Below are 16,519 nucleotides of genomic sequence, written 5' to 3'. Positions count from 1 at the left end.
TACAAGTCAGATTATGCATGCAGCAATTTACAAGCATTTTATAGTCTAAACACGTTCTTAGAAGTCTAACACTTATATTGAACAATACTAATATATAGGAGAACTGGTCTGGTTTCCAGCTATGAATTTGTCAATACTCAGCTGACACACCTATAGCTTTGGCAAGAGCTGGCACCTAGCCTACCAGTGTCACTGTACCCATCAGACAGGTTTCCAAGTAGCAGCCATGTTAGTCTGTATTTGCAAAAAGAAAAGGAGTACTTGTGGCACATTAGAGACCAACAAATCCAATGAAGTGAGCTGTAGCTCACAAAAGCTTATGCTCGAATAAATTTGTTGGTCTCTGAGGTGCCACAAGTACTACTTTTCTTTTTGTACCTATAAGGTTTCTTGAACGTAAACAGCTATACCACTGTCAATCTTGCTTCTGCCCATAATCAGTCTTCACCTGTAACCCCAGAAAGCCAGTGCTTCCAAGCAAAGCTTCCAGGTCTTTCTAATCCTGCTCCAAAACTTGACCTAGCAATTCTCTGGCCCCAGATTCCAGAGCAGACCACGGCCTATGGTTCCAATCCTTCTGAGGCCTGGGCCCTACAATTCCTAACTCACCCTACAGACCTACCACCTTTATCACCAACCCTTTATACTTCCAGTTCCACCTTGACATAGGTGCAGGAAAACTAGAGTGGATGAGAAAAGTAGGCTGCCATCACTTATATTGGCTGTTTATAAAATATGATACAGATGAGGAATCAATTTTCTATATTCCCACTGAGCTAGACTCCTCACACTTGATGCACACTGATTATGAGGCACTGAGTACATGAAAAGTTCCAAATGTTAACACTAACCTCTGCATTTTAGATCAACAAAATTTGAGTCTTACTTGATTTCAACTGCTCAAATACCCCCTTTTGAACTAGCATAGTGAAATGTGTTCATTCATTAGGGTCTTTCACCATATCTGCCTGGAAACCTCAGGTGCTGCTTAACAACAAGGGAGAAGGAATTTGTGTGGCTTAAATTAAGGAGACAGATGGTATTTGAGAAGCTCTGGCAGATAAAGTAGGGCAGTAACGGTTTCATGTTGGTCAGGGAGTTAACTGTAACAAGGTAGGAGCTCACAAGAAAAAAGGGGCACAGGGGAGTCCAGGAGGTTACAGTTCTGTTTAGCAAATTTTAGCCAAAAAACATGACCATGTGGCAGTGCACAATAGGAGCCAGTGTTAGTAACATCCACTCAAAGGACAAATAGTAGTCAATGACACAGTACACATGGGCTGCTGAAATTTCTTTTGTAATGCTTCCAAGGAGTATCCAGGGTTGTGAAGCCCCCTTGACTGCCCCTGCGCTGGCAGCTTCCTGGGAGCCAGGTAGGGAGCCTACCAGCCCCACCGAACCACCAGGACTTTTAATGGCCCAGTCAGCAGTGCTGACCAGAGTCAAAAACTGGATGCCTGGCAGCCCTAGGCAACACAAGCATTGCCTTCCAGGCCCCGCTGGGCTTGCTGTCTCTGTACAGGTAGTGATAGGCACATACCACTCCCTGAGTCTTCTGAACATTCCCTGCAGTGTCCAGCCCCCCAATCCACTTGAACATTCTCCGAATTACTGGGCCTGCTGTTCACAAAGGAATAGTACACACCAGCTTGTAGGAGTCAACTGAGGATCACCACTTCAGTTAACACCACAGCACTTAAATATATTTTAGTGAAAATAAGAATAAGTTTCTAATCAAAGAACAGATTCTGGTGATAGCTTAGACTCTAGAGAGCATGTTATGATTTTGTTTTATATGCAACCCCATGTTTCTAACATTCTTCCTCACTAACAGTTGAACGTCCTTTCTAAAGAGGTTTATCTCACCTAAAGATGTCTCCAGTGTTTTCAACCAGGCCCGGTTGAGATCTTTTTCATGAAGCTAACTCACTATCCTCCAACCTCCTCAGTTAAGGCTGACAGTAGTAGAGTAGCCTTTGAAGTGTGTCCTGAGATATGGTTGTCCTCTCCTGCTATTTTCCTCTTTCTTTCTGAATTCCCTGCCAGTTCTTCATTCACAATGGGTCACCACTCACCAGTTTAAGTCAAATGTTAATGAGACAATATTCAGTTTACATCTAAACAGATAGATGGATAGATATCTCTTACCTGAAAGAACCTGTTTTTCACCTTTGCTGGGGACCAGTCCATACACACAGACGGTGACAGACTAACAACTTCCTGGACAAACTTTACTGAATTAAGTTTAACATTGCTGGGGTTCATTGTATTAAAATGCAATTATGTATGTGTTATGGTATTGTATGTATATACTTTCTCTGAAGATATTAGGAACTTCAAAGGAATTTTGGGGGCAATACCTGGAGAAAACAAGTGACCCACTTCAAATTCACCCTTTTGAAGCTATGCCCTGGGAAGGAAAACCCATTGTCTACTTGCTCCTGGAAACTTCAGATCAAAGACCCCCCCTGGACTGTATAGAAGGGTGGACTAAACATGTTAGTGTGCTAAGTCTAAATTGAGGCTGTGATTAACTTGAACCACCCCAAGGGGATTCCTTGTGGACACAAGGACTGCTCTTCCAGAATCCATGTTAGGATTGGGGTGAACTCTGGTAAGCTTATTAGCATGCATATGGATTTTTTTGTTAATGTTTTTTCCTGTATTTTTTACCTTAAGAATAACAAAGGCTTATATAGAAAGAGGTGAATAGTACTTATAATCAGAACAATTACACCTGTTAGCCAACTCTGAAAGGAAAGCAAGTAGGTGTCCTTAGGCCCCCTGTCTGTGCTGGGAATAACTCAGTGAAGGCAGGGAACTGTGCAGCCTGGAAATACCCTGGTCTGAAAGGAGACACATGCGGGTCTTCACCCAGCAAGGCGACAGCTGGAGAACTGGAAGCCTGAGTGTGGGTGCTCTTGCTGGACCACTAAGAGGAAATACAGGAGCAGTTGCCCTGAACTGTGACACAGACTTTAAGAACATTTTCAGTGTATACATACATACATACATTTCACAATGATATTGATGACCTGTGAGACACGCTTTTATGAGACCTCACGTTCTTTAGTGAACTAGAATGCACATACTGAGTCAGGAGATCCCTGTAACACTCATGCATCCCCTCAGTGCCCCTTGCCCGTTGGTTACAAAGAGGTTCCTGGGTCACATCTTCAAGGAACATTCCTGCATTTTGCTGGATCTCTCACTGTAGTCAATGCTCTCCATTTCCAGGGCCAAATCCTACTCATCAGTGGAGCTGTGCCAGTGTAATGGAAAGCAGACTTGGCCCTCTAGGTTTATCATGCCCCTTTCTCTCTCTAGACATGCATTGCATGTTTGAGTTCTGATTGATGCCAAGTGGAAGAGTTCCCTCATGGGTACAAAGATAATTGGAGACCGTTGATGATATTGTATCAACTTCCTGGTGGTTCCATTTTTACTTGTGCTGACCAGTAAAATTGCTACTTGCACCCACTCTTTCCCCAAGACATTAAGTGGGCTTACCTATCACCAGAACAGTCCTGAATGTCCTGAAATTAGAGAGGTTGTTTGAATTTACAGAGGGTGGGGTTGGAAAATATCTATACTGGGAATGCTGCATGTACAGTAGCACTTCAGTTGTGATCGGGCACCAGAAGAGACCAAAAGAGAGAGAAATAAAAAAAAGTTCAGTACTGTGGTAAATGTAAACTACTAAAAAGAGAGATTTGACAAGCTAAGGAAACTGTTTTCTGTGCTTGTTTCATGTCAATTAAGATGATTAAAAGAAGCCCTCTTCTTCTGCACAGTAAAGTTTCAAAGCTATATTAAGTGAATGTTCAGTTGTAAACTTTTGAAAGAACAGCAATAACATTTTGTTCAGAATTACAAACATTTCAGAGTTATGAACTTGGGAATGGAGGTTGTTCATTACTCTGAGGTTCTAATGTACCTAGCTGACCACTAGGGAGTACAGAGAAGTTCAGGAGGAGGAGGGTTTGTTACCTGGGGTTCTTTCAACCCAAAGCTCTTGGTAACTTTTACTCTGCAAGGTGGTGTCAGGAAATAAATCAGGGGAGACACAGCCATCTGACCAATAGATGGCTGGCACAAACAAGACAACACAAGAGTGCTTTCACTTAAAGCTAAACTTTACTTAGTCTCACGCACTTACACACACGTCCACAACAGGTTTGTAAAACACCCCCAACCTTTGATAATTACCAAAGCTGAGCGTGGCTCTTGAGTGGCACAGCGGCAGCCTGTCTGCCGCTGGGGAACACAAGGTGCATCCAGAGGGAGAGTCCAGTCCTGAAGAGTCCCCCCACCTCAAACTTTCCCCCCTTTATTTATACATTAGTAATAGAATGACATGTCCCCTAAAGAAAACTTGTCAAGGAAGCAGTTTCAATGGTAAAGTAAGAGGCTTTCTTCTGCTTATTGATTAACCAGGTGTGGGTTTTTCCAGAGTTTGCAGCCTTGAGGCCCCAATAGACATTCCTGGGGCACATCCTGCTCTTCTAAAATGCATGTATCAGCAACTTCAACACAATTCTTATCAGGAAGGACAGGGGTCAAGCTGCCCTCTCTGTGGCAGCCAACCCTCCCACCCCCCCTTCTGCCTTGGTTAAACTGAGACTGCTGAATGGCCAATTTACAGCCTGCTGACTTGGCTGCTTTTAGCAATAAGCCATAGTGGTTTCAGGCACTTTACTGATTTGCCAAAGTCTCCCCGTACAGGTTTAGGGAAATTCCTGTGCAGCTGAGCCCCCATCAATGGAAAGGGGATCATGCTTTCAAAAGCCTGGTATCCTATTGTGAGGCTCTTTAGAAAAGCACTGCCAAAAAAAAAAAAAAAAAAAGTGCCACATCTATTGCCAGGAACACATCACCATACAGTGTCAAGTCTTCATTATTTTATCCTAAAATCTTGGTTTTAATTGATATCACCTTAAGTCCCATCTATACTCCTCTTCACATCTTGTGGGAGAGAAGTGTAATTTCTCCTCTGACTGTTTAGAGGTATTCACATCAATCCAGTGTAATGAGAGATTTTGCATTTAGCTGTTTTGAAAAACCTTGCAGCATTTTGATAGAGGAAAATTGCAAAGAGAGTTTAATTATCGTAAAAATTTCACACCTCCCCATTGATACAATTAAGGTGGTGACAGTATCAGGACACTTTGACTTGCATAAAACAGCAGTTAGTTTTAAGAATAAGACGTTAGATAAATAGTAATTAGTGATAGTTTAAAGGTAGAAATCCAAAATGACGGATGCAATAATCCTCTATGAAAGACACAGGATTAGTGTATGGAAAGTTCCAGCAACTATTGGGGAGTGACTCAGCATTTCTCCCAAGAGGGCATCGGGGAAGGAGCTCTGACCAATATGGTGTCAGGGGAGGAGCATGGCTATCTAAAAATAAGTATGACATAATGGGGAGGAACTAGACAAAAATAGCAATCATACTAATATCTGGAAACTGATTGGTTAAGCCAGGCTAATAAATTACGTTAAACAACCAGTGGGTCCACTGGACGATTGAGGTGCTAAAGGAGCACTCAAGGACGATAAGGCCATTGCAGAGAAACTAAATGAATTCTTTGCATCGGTCTTCACGGCTGACGATGTGACGGAGATTCCCAAACCTGAGCCATTATTTTTAGGTGACAGATCTGAGGAACTGTCCTAGATTGAGCTATCATTAGAGGAGGTTTTGGAACAAATTGATAAATTAAACAGCAATAAATCACCAGGCCCAGATGGTATTCACCCAAGAATTCTGAAGGAACTCAGATGTGAAATTACAGAACTACTAATTGTAGTTTGTAACTATCATTTAAATCAGCTTCTGAACCAGATGACTGGAGGATAGCTAATGTGATGCCAATTTTTAAACAGGTCTCCAGAGGTGATCCCAGCAATTAAAGGCGTGTAAGCCTGACTTCAGTACCGGGCAAACTGGTTGAAACTATAATAAAGAACAATATTGTAAGACATATATGAACATAATTTGTTGAGGAAGAGTCAACATGGTTTTAGTAAAGGGAAATCATGCCTCACCAATCTACTAGAATTCTTTGAGGGGGTCAACAAGCATGTGGACCAAGGGGATCCAGTGGATATAGTGTACTTAGATTTTCAGAAAGCCTTTGACAAGGTGCCTCACCAAAGGCTCTTACGCAAAGTAAGCTGCCACGGGATAAGAGGGAAGGTGCTCTCATGGATTGGTAACTGGTTAAAATATAGGAAACAAAGGGTAGGTATAAACAGTCAGTTTTCAGAATGGAGAGAGGTAAATAGTGGTATCCCTCAGGGGTCTGTTCTGGGAATAGTTCTATTCAACATATTAATAAATGATCTGGAAAAAAGGGTAAACAGTGAGGTGGCAAAATTTGCAGATGATACAAAATTACTAAAGATAGTTAAGACCCTGGCAGACTGTGAAGAGCTACAAAAGGCTCTCTCAAAACTGGGTGACTGGGCAACAAAGTGGCAGATGAAATATAATGTTGATGCATGCAAAGTAATGCACACTAGAAAGCATAATCTCAACTATACATATAAAATGGAGTCTAAATTAGCTGTTACCACTCAAGAAAGAGATCTTGGAGTCATTGTGGATAATTCTCTGAAAACATCCACTCAATGTGCCGTGGCAGACAAAAAAGTGAACAGAATGTTGGGAGTCAATAGAAAAGGGATAAATAATAGACAGAAAATATCATATTGCCTCTATATAAATCCATGGTACTCCCACTTCTTGAATACTGCCTGAAGATGTGGTTGCCCCATCTCAAAAAAGATATATTGGAATTGGAAAAGGTTAGAAAAGGGCAACAAAAATTATTAGGGGTATGGAACGGCTTCTGTATGAGAAGAGATTAATAAGACTGGGACTTTTCAGCTTGGAAAAGAGATGGCTAAGGGGAGATATGATTGACGTCTATAAAATTATGACTGGTGTACAGAAAGTAGATAAGGAAGTCTTGTTTACTACTTCTCATAACTCAAGAACTAGGGGTCACCAGATGAAATTAATAGGCAGCAGGTTTAAAACAAAAGGAAATATTTATTCACACAACGTAGTCAACCTGTGGAACTCCTTGCCAGACAATGTTTTGAAGGCCAAGAGCATAACAGGGTTCAAAAAAGAACTAGATAAATTCATGGAGGATAGGTTCATCAATGGCTATTAGCCAGGATGGGCAGGAATGGTGTCCCTAGCTTCTGTTTGCCAGAGGCTGGGAATGAGCGACAGGAGATGGATCACTTGATGATTACCTGTTCTGTTCATTGCCTGTGGGGCACCTGGCACTGGCCACTGTTGGATACTGGGCTAGATGGACCTTTGGTCTGACCCAGTAGGGCCATTCTTATGTAATGAACAGACCTTGAGAGAGCTACCAGCATATAAGGTCAACAGCTACCAGGCTGAGTGCACTGGGTTTGAGGCTTTGTGGAAGAACCAAAGCTACCTGAGAAGAACAGAAAATTCCAAAAAGCAGCTACCTGAAAAAGCAGCAGTAGCAGCAGAACTCTAAAGGTCACCACAACAACAGCTTTCATAGCAGCGCAATCAGCAGTCCCTGCCAGTAGCAACAGCCAGCAGCAAATGACACTACGCCCGCAGCCTGAAGAAGCAGCAGCAGCAGCAGTTAGGAAAATCGTGGCCTTGACAATCACTATCCTTAACATCACTACTGACAGATCAGAAGGACCATTAAGACGAAACAGAGGGAACTTGGGTACGAGTGTAAGTCTGATTTTTCCATCTATTGTTAAGGAGTGTGTGGGTCTGTCTGTAAATAAAGCTGGATGCCTGTGTTATGAGTGAAATCTCCCCTACCCATCCTGCAACCAGTCTGGCCCACAGGATGTTAAATGTTAATATATTAAACCATTAACTACTAAATGTTAGTATTAAGTAAGTAATTATCTCTAAAACGATAATATTGTAATGATTTATAAAGGTAATGTATATTACATTGTATTAAGCATGTTATTGAATTGCAACATTTAGGCTAGAGCCTTGGTGTATATAGAGCCTCATACACGCATGTATATATTGTGACAAAGTCCCTCCTCTACCTTGGTGGGTCTTGCGTTTATTGGCAGATTTGCTCACCTTGGAGCTTCACGGCAGCCCTCAGTTTGGCCATTTTTGTGAACCCACAGTCCAGGTCAACTCCTCCTGTGTCTGACCAGGAGTTGGAAGGTTTGGGGGGCTGGGGGAGGGGGCAAATCTGGGCCCGCCCTTTACTCCGGGTTCCAGCCCAGGGCCCTGTGGAATACAGCTGTCTAAAGTGCCTCCTGGAACAGCTGTGTGACAGCTACAATTACCTGAGCTACTTCCCCATGGCTTCCTCCCAACACCTTCTTTATCCTAACCATAGGACCTTCCTCCTGGTGTCTGATAATGCTTGTACTCCTCAGTCCTCCAACAGTACACATTCTCACTCTCAGCTCCTAATGCCTCTTGCTCCCAGCTCCTCACACACACACCACAAACTGAAGTGAGCTTCTTTTTAAGCCCAGGTGCCCTGATTAGCCTGCCTTAATTGATTCTAGCAGCTTCTTGATTGGCTGCAGGTGTTCTAATCAGCCTGTCTGTCTTAATTGTCTCCAGAAGGTTCCTGATTGTTCTGAAACCTTCCCTGTTACCTTACCCAGGGAAAAAGGACCTACTTAACCTGGGGCTAATATATCTGCCTCTGTTAATCTCCTGTAGCCATCTGGCCCGACCCTGTCACAATATATACACATCTATTACATTGTAACTGTTACATGATCTACATATTCCATGTCTTTTATTTTGCTGCCCCACCTCATTCCTAGATATAATTCTATTGTATTTTATTATGTTTTATGTATTCTTTCTTGCTTTTATTAAAAATACTGTGATTACTTATTTTTTTAAAATAAATAATGCTTATGTTTTTGAAGACTTTCTGCTTGTGTGTGTGTCAGTCCTTGAGCAGAAGGCTGTGTCCCAATGTTCCCTCTAATTTTTTCCATCCTTGCACAGAATAAATTTTATGTGCACTGAAGTATGAGTGGATGTGTGCCACCAGTAGAAACAAAAAGCCTAGATATAATTTTTTTTAAGTTACCATAGGTATAATTACTCCAGCCAAGACAGGTTAGGCATTTTAGAACTCACTCTTCAAAGAATTAAATTTAAGTGTAAAAAAAATAAAAATTATGAAATGCATAGATCAGTCAAACTAAAATAACACACTTTGAAAGAAGAAAATTACAGAGAATATATGTGCATTGCAGGAAGTACCAAGTAGTACCAACAGCCATAATACAAGTATGTGCTGGAAGGTGAGTGTGAAAGATTGTGTGTGACACACAGATTGTGTGTGTGCTGGCTGTTGGGGAATTTTCTGAGACAGGCCGAGCACTGTCCCTTTAAGGCACTCATTGAAACCTCTCCTGCTCCTGAGCCCTGTCTCCCCTCCCCCACTCTGCAGAGCTGGGGTACAAAGGCAGGGTGGATGGGGAGACAGTGTGTGTGTGTGAGTGAGAGAGAGAGCGCGCACGTGTGCGAGCTGGCTTCTGGGGAAGTCTCAGACACTATGCGCTGTCTCTAAGGCACTCACTCACCGCCTGGAAGGCTCAATCAGACCTCAGACGGCAGCGGCTCTCTTCTGCTCTGAGTCCTGAGTCCTGTCTCCTCTCCCCTGCTCTGTGGAGATAGGGTACAGGGGTGGGGGGAGTGGGACACCCTGACATCAGCACCCCTTTTCCCGCACACACTCTGCACAGCCAGCAGGAGGGTCCCGGGAACAACTGCTGGGGCAACGTGGCTGCAAAGCAGCGAGGGAAGGGGAAACTGAATACACGCTGCTGGATGTGTGCGGCTCTGCTAATCAAGTGCACAGCACTTGAATTGCTACTGGGTGACCAGGCAGCTTAGAGGGAACACAGCTGTACCGGTGTCCTTTCAGGGGTTAGCAAGACTAGCTTGCTCTGGGGAGCCCTCTGCAGGTTGGAGACAAGCCCCCTGGTAACACCCTGGCAGTTCCTTTAGGGCGGGCCATAACCTTGTTACCCTTTTGTTAAATTAGAAGCACTACTGTAGGCTAATTAATTGGTGTCTATAATTTATGGTAACACCAGGACCAAAGAGTGAAATTGAACTCAAAGCATTTGAATATTTACAGTAGATATGCAGTTTGGCATAAATACAATACAGAGTTTAAGGACTGTGAGTAAGACATGAACTCCACTTTTACTTATTCCCTTGATGATGTAATAGCTAAACAAAATCTACTAAATCAGTTGAGACTCCCTGCTTTGCTTTCTTGAGAATACAGCAGCTTCTATGGCTTAAGTTAATTTAATATGAACTAAATTGGTCAGACAGCTCAGACAAAAATCTCTGTGTGCGCCTTCCTTTGGGTCAAAATAAATTCAAAGGTGTGTTGAACTCAACTGATGTAGAAGACCAATCACCAAACTATTGAAAGAGGTGCTTAGTTACACATCTAATAAACATCTTTTGGCGCTGGTAGGCCCAGTTCCTTAAATAAAATCCTTGTTGATTTCAGTGGGAGTTAAGCACCTAAATATCCTTGAGAGTCTGGGCTCTTTAGTGCCTTTCCTCAAATTTTGTGTTAGAAACAGCTACTGATTAACTACTCATTTTACCACCAGCAAGGAAAATCTTTACTATTCAGGTAACAAAGCATCTTTTAAGAATAAGGATTGTGGAATTATAGCAGAGATACAAATATCCATTCATTATTAAAGGAGCTAAAAGTCATCTACTATTGACTCCCATCTCAACAGAATGATCTAATTTGCCTTGGTCTGTCCTGAATCTTATAATACAAAAGACCAGCATGAGTATGTACGTAGTGAGACATTACTCAAAGAGGGTAGAGGCGTGGGCAACCTTTTTTCTCCCTCCCCTTTTTGTCCTTTAATAGTGTTAGAAGGAATCCTATGGGTCAGAGTGAACCAGTTGTAAAAGGACATAAAGGACTTGTAAATTTCAGCCACCATAGGCTTGGCGGTTAAGGGGGCAATTGGGGCACTGCTGAACAAGGGCCAATTTAAGGTTGCACAGGCACACCTCCAAAATGGAGGCTTAGCCTCCCCTAGCCTCTTATACCCACCACCCATGCAGATCATTCTGGATTCCAAAGCAGCTGCAACCCTCCCCAGCTTGAAATCACCCACAAACTCTGTAAGTGTACTCTCCATGCCATTAAGCATTTGTAGTCATTTGTTGAGTGTCAAGAAAAATATCTTAAACTACAGCTTTTTTTAACAGTGTCTCCTAATTCATAAAACCTTGATCTGTCCCCTTCCCCCACCCCGAGTTTGAGGAAAATCAGCAGTCCGCTTTGGGCTAAGTTCCAGAAACCAAACACGACTCTGTGAGACCGCGAAGGCGCGCTGAAAATTAGCGGCTTGGCGAGGAATCTCTGCCGTAGCCTTAACGGGGGTGCCACAACCCTCACCCTACGAAGTGAGCTGGGGCACTGAGGGCGCTGGAGACTGAAAGGTGGTGGAGTCGTGCGGGAGGTCGCGGCTGGCTGAGCCACAACGTCTTCGCTCCTTGATATTCAGCCTGCGGTCCCGCTCCCGGGGCGGGCTTGCTCCCGCTGCCGCCTCCTCTGCCCTCCCTGACCCATCTCCGCATTCTCCCGGCATCTGAGAGCGGAGGCGTGTCTGCGCCTGAGAGCCTGGGGATAGGCGGGAAGGAAGACGGGAGCGGGGAGGAGGGGGAGCTGCCAGCCCCTCTATGACATGGAGCAGGAGCCGCCGCGGAGGCGGCGGGCAGGCGGTGCTCTGGAGCCGCTGGAGGCGGGCGGGCAGGCAGCAGCAGCAGCGCTGTCACCCCCGCGGCCCGCTCCCCTCTCCTGGCGCAGCCGGAGTCGCGCTGCCGGGCTGCAGCTACAGCGGAGCCGGCGGGCGGAGGAGGCGCTGCCCGGGGACCCTGCTGTGTGGCGGCCGCCGCCCGAGGTGAGAGCAGCGAGGCAGGGGCTGGGGTGCCGCCCTCCGTCTTCTCTCTCCTGTTGCGCGCGAGTACGGGTCTGCCCGCAGCTGTAACCAGCCTTCGGGCCGGGCCCGCAAGTGGCGCCCCCGCTGGGCTGGTTTGGGAGCTCTCGGGCCCGCCGGGCGTCCATCGCAGCTAGCGGGGCTTCTCCAGCCTCGGCTCTGCTGGGGCCCCACATTGGGGAGGGCGAGATCGGGCTTCGCAGAGCCCCTGGCTTCGCTGATGGAGGGAGCCCGGTGCAGGAACCTCTCCAGCCAGGCCCAGCTAGACTCGTCTCTCCGCCTCCTCTCCCGAGTCACCCTGCCGCCTGCCTCACGTTGGCTTGGCTCGGCTCCGACTAGCGGGGCGGGTTGTGAATAACTCTCAGGGTTTTATTGGTCATTTAGCCTAAAGCAAGTATTTTGGAATGAGCAGCCGCGCACTACCATGGGGCTCCGATCCGGATTGGGCCTTTGGGTACCACTGCAATGTAAACAAATTATTGGAGGCACCAGTCAGTGCTACAGTTCAGTTTAAATTTTGCACTTAAAGCAGGTTCCCAACCTCTTTGTTGTGGATTAAAAAATACATTATATTCTTCCAAAACTACTCTTTGGGTGCAAGTATCAATGTTCAGAGTACTTATAAGGAAATCTGTTAATTTGTTTAGGAACTAAAATTTAAAATGAGTCCTTTTAGAAATGTAGTGCCCAGTGTCACGTTGTTGTTGCTTCCACTGATCTCAGTGACAGAATAGCACAGACTTTCCCCCCAGTTCTGATTGAGTTCCCCACAGTTTCCTTTCAGCAGCTAACTCCCCCCACTTTCTGAACATGTGTAAGAAAGCGCACCCTGGAAAGGTCCCATAGCTACTTCTAATGTCTCCTTTAGTGCCTGTGTTCAAAGTTGCACTGCTTTAAATTTAAAACAGATTTAGGCCATGTCTATACTACAAACATTGACCGTTGCACGTTATGTCAGTATACAGGCACCAAAGTTTGTATATCACTCATGCATGTGCAGGCACGGACGGTGTGTAATGGAGGCTGGAGGAGGCTAAGCCTCCTCAGACCTCATGCCTCGGGGCTGCGGGAGAGTGGCTAACGTGACCAGATGTCCTGATTTTATAGTGACAGTCCCGATATTTAGGGCTTTTTCTTATATAGGTGCCAATTACCCCCCACGCCCTGTCCCAATTTTTCACACTTGCTATCTGGTCACTCTAAGAGTGGTGCATTATCTCAGCCAGTTAGGGGCCCCCAGAAAAGGCCCCTCCCCCCACCACAGCCACGGGTTGCAGGGCTGTGGCAGGGGCACAGAGCTTTTCTGGTCTCGGGGCTGCAGTGGGGGTGTGTGGAAAGGAGTGGGGGTGGAGCCTTGGGGGAAAGAGGTGGAGTGGGGGCCAGGACCATGGACAGAAGGGGTGGAACAGGGGAGCCCAGAGCCCCACCGCTGCAGCCTCTGGCTGGGGAGGAGGGGCTCCAGGCTCGGAGCTCCGGCCAGGGCCAAGAGCTCCGCTGGCATGCCAGCTGGGTCCCCAATCGAACTCTCAGCCCCAGCCGGGGCGGTGGGAGGTGGCTGAGAGCAGCAAGCAGGGGCAGGGCCTCGGGGCTGGCCTCCCCAAAGGGAAGCTTCACCTGCTGCTTATGTATGCGTACATGCTGCTTGCATTGGCAATGAGCATATTCACCAGGAGCGCTTGTGTAGATGTAAAGTGCACGCATCGCTGATAGGTGTCCCAGTATGCCAGCTGCTGCCATCCTACACAGTGCCTTCTGGGATATTTTTGCAGTGTTTTGTGGGATAGTACTGCTTTGTCCAGGGATCTCTGGGAGCTAGGGGTCAAGTTCCAGCATGCAACTTTCTCCATCCCATAATGTCATCCATATCCATAATTTTTCATAGAATCATAGAATATCAGGGTTGGAAGGGATCTCAGGAGGTCATCTAGTCCAACCCCCTGCTCAAAGCAGGACCAATCCCCAACTAAATCATCCCAGCCAGGGCTTTGCCAAGCCTGACCTTAAAAACTTCTAAGGAAGGAGATTCCACCACCTCCCTAGTAACGCATTTCAGTGTTTCACCACCCTCCTAGTGAAAAAGTTTTTCCTAATATCCAACCTAAACCTCCCCCACTGTAACTTGAGACCATTACTCCTTGTTCTGTCATCTGCTATCACTGAGAATAGTCTAGATCCATCCTCTTCGGAACCCCCTTTCAGGTAGTTGAAAGCAGCTATCAAATCCTCCCTCATTCTTCTCTTCCACAGACTAAACAATCCCAGTTCCCTCAGCCTCTCCTCATAAGTCATGTGTTCCAGTCCCCTAATCATTTTTGTTGCCCTCCGCTGGACTCTTTCCAATTTTTCCACATCCTTCTTGTAGTGTGGGGCCCAAAACTGGACACAGTACTCCAGATGAGGCCTCACCAATGTCGAATAGAGGGAAACGATCACATCCCTCAGTCTGATGGCAATGCCCCTATTATACATCCCAAAATGCCATTAGCCCTCTTGCGCGCTCCTGCTCGTGCTTCCTCCCAGTATCCCACTTCCCACTTACCTCAGGGCTTTGGTCTCCTTCCCCTAGTGAATCTAGTTTAAAGCCCTCCTCACTAGGTTAGCCAGCCTGCTTGCGAAAATGCTCTTCCCTCTCTTTGTTAGGTGGAGACCGTCTCTGCCTAGCACTCCTCCTTCTTGGAGCACCACCCCATGGTCAAAGAATCCAAAGCCTTCTCTCCAACACCACCTGCGTAGCCATTCGTTGACTTCCATGATTCAACGGTCTCTACCCAGGCCTTTTTCTTCCACGGGGAGGGTGGACGAGAACACCACTTGCACCTCAAACTCCTTTATCCTTCTTCCCAGAGCCACGTACTCTGCAGTGATCCACTCAAGGTCATTCTTGGCAGTATCATTGGTGCCCACGTGGAGAAGCAGGAAGGGGTAGCGATCTGAGGGCTTGATGAGTCTCGGCAGTCTCTCCGTCACATCGTGAATCCTAGCTCCTGGCAAGCAGCAGACTTCTCGGTTTTTCCGGTCAGGGCGGCAGGTAGATTACTCAGTCCCCCTGAGGAGAGAGTCTCCGACCACCACCACCCGCCTCCTTCTCTTGGGACGGTGGTCGTGGAACCCCCAACCCTAGGACAGTGCATCTCATGCCTTCCAATCGGCGGAGTCTCCTTCTGTTCCCCTCCCTCAGATGTATCATCTAGTCCACTCTCCGCATTAATACCTGTGGAGAGAACATGAAAACGGTTACTTATCTGTATCTGCATTGCTGGTACATGGATGCTTCCCTTTCTTCTTCTGGAGGTCACATGCTACCAAATTTCTTCACCATCCTCCTGTCCCCGCAGTGCAGCCTGCTCTGAATCTGCAGAACGTTGTGTCCGTAGAAGCATATCCTGACGTCTGTCCAGGAAATCTTCAGTTTCTCTTATGCAACGCAGGGTCGATACCTGTTGCTCCAGACCTTGAACCTTCTCTTCCAATATGAAGACCAGCTTGCACTTTGTACAGACAAAGTCGCTTCTGTCCTGCGGAAGAAAGACAAACATGGCACATCCAGTGCAGGTCACAACAGCTGAACACTCCCCATCCATATTACCTTCCTTCTACGAGCTTCCTCAGGAGTTGTAGTAAGTACTCTTTAAAATAATCCCACAAACCTGCATGGCACTCCTTGGTCTCTGCCATCTCTGACAGAAGTATGGAGTCCACAGAGCTGTGCGTTTGTAACCTTTGGGTGGACTAGAGTTCACTTCATTGCCCTTCTCCAGTGCCTAAAAAACCCCCAATTCCCATAGAAAAGTAGCTGGAGACCCAGAATTCAATCTCTAAGGATTTTCATCAAGGATCGCACAGGGCTAACCTCCCCACATTCATATCCCGAAAGAAACTAAAGAAATGAATTTAATTAACTAACAACTTTATAAAAACTTACGATAAAAAAACAAATAACAACAATTTAATTTTTACAACATAACATGGCTATTTTATAATCCACATAGATTATTTTCACAGTTCTACATAAATAAAGAAAACAAATTAAAATCAACAGTTCAGTCCCCACAGAAACACAGTGAGAAGAAGAAGAGCTCCGAAAAGCTTAGGTTGAGTTCACCTGAGTCTCAGAGTCTTTGATCACCAATCTATACAGTTTGCTGAGTCTAAAACATCATCTTCCCTCCATTTGCTTATAGGAATCTTCATGGGATCCATGCGGACTCTTCCTCTGTTAAAATCACTGTTAGCCAGCCAGCTAACTGATTAACCAACCACTCAGTTAAGTGTACAGATTTTAAAAAAACAAACCAACCTGTTGCAAGAAAATACAAAACTGAGAATAGCAAAATATAAATGACTCGTTCTCGATTACTACATTTAAAGAAAAGTTGGTGAGTCATACTAGTTGAGATAATTTAACTAAAACAGTTTGGCTAAAATAAAAAAAACATTCAAAGTATACAGTTAAAATAGAAGAAATTATTTTTCCCTCCCAATTTCTCCTTTGTGTAATTAACATTACCCATGC

General features: G+C 45.4%; 1 protein-coding gene across 3 annotated transcripts in view; it reads left to right on the top strand.

Moving 5' to 3' along the window:
• Nucleotides 1–11,716: 11,716 nt before the first annotated feature.
• The window catches only part of DZIP1 (DAZ interacting zinc finger protein 1), an 85,273-nt gene continuing 80,470 nt past the window's right edge, over nucleotides 11,717–16,519 (top strand). For all 3 annotated transcript variants that reach the window (XM_073347953.1, XM_073347964.1, XM_073347942.1), the window contains exon 1: nucleotides 11,717–11,970. The gene's annotated coding sequence lies outside the window, so the exon portion shown is untranslated. The remainder of the gene's footprint in view (nucleotides 11,971–16,519) is intronic.

This window comes from Lepidochelys kempii, chromosome 1, assembly GCF_965140265.1.
Source record: "Lepidochelys kempii isolate rLepKem1 chromosome 1, rLepKem1.hap2, whole genome shotgun sequence".
In the NCBI taxonomy this organism is placed as follows: domain Eukaryota; kingdom Metazoa; phylum Chordata; order Testudines; family Cheloniidae; genus Lepidochelys; species Lepidochelys kempii.
This window is presented reverse-complemented; position numbering and strand designations above follow the sequence as displayed.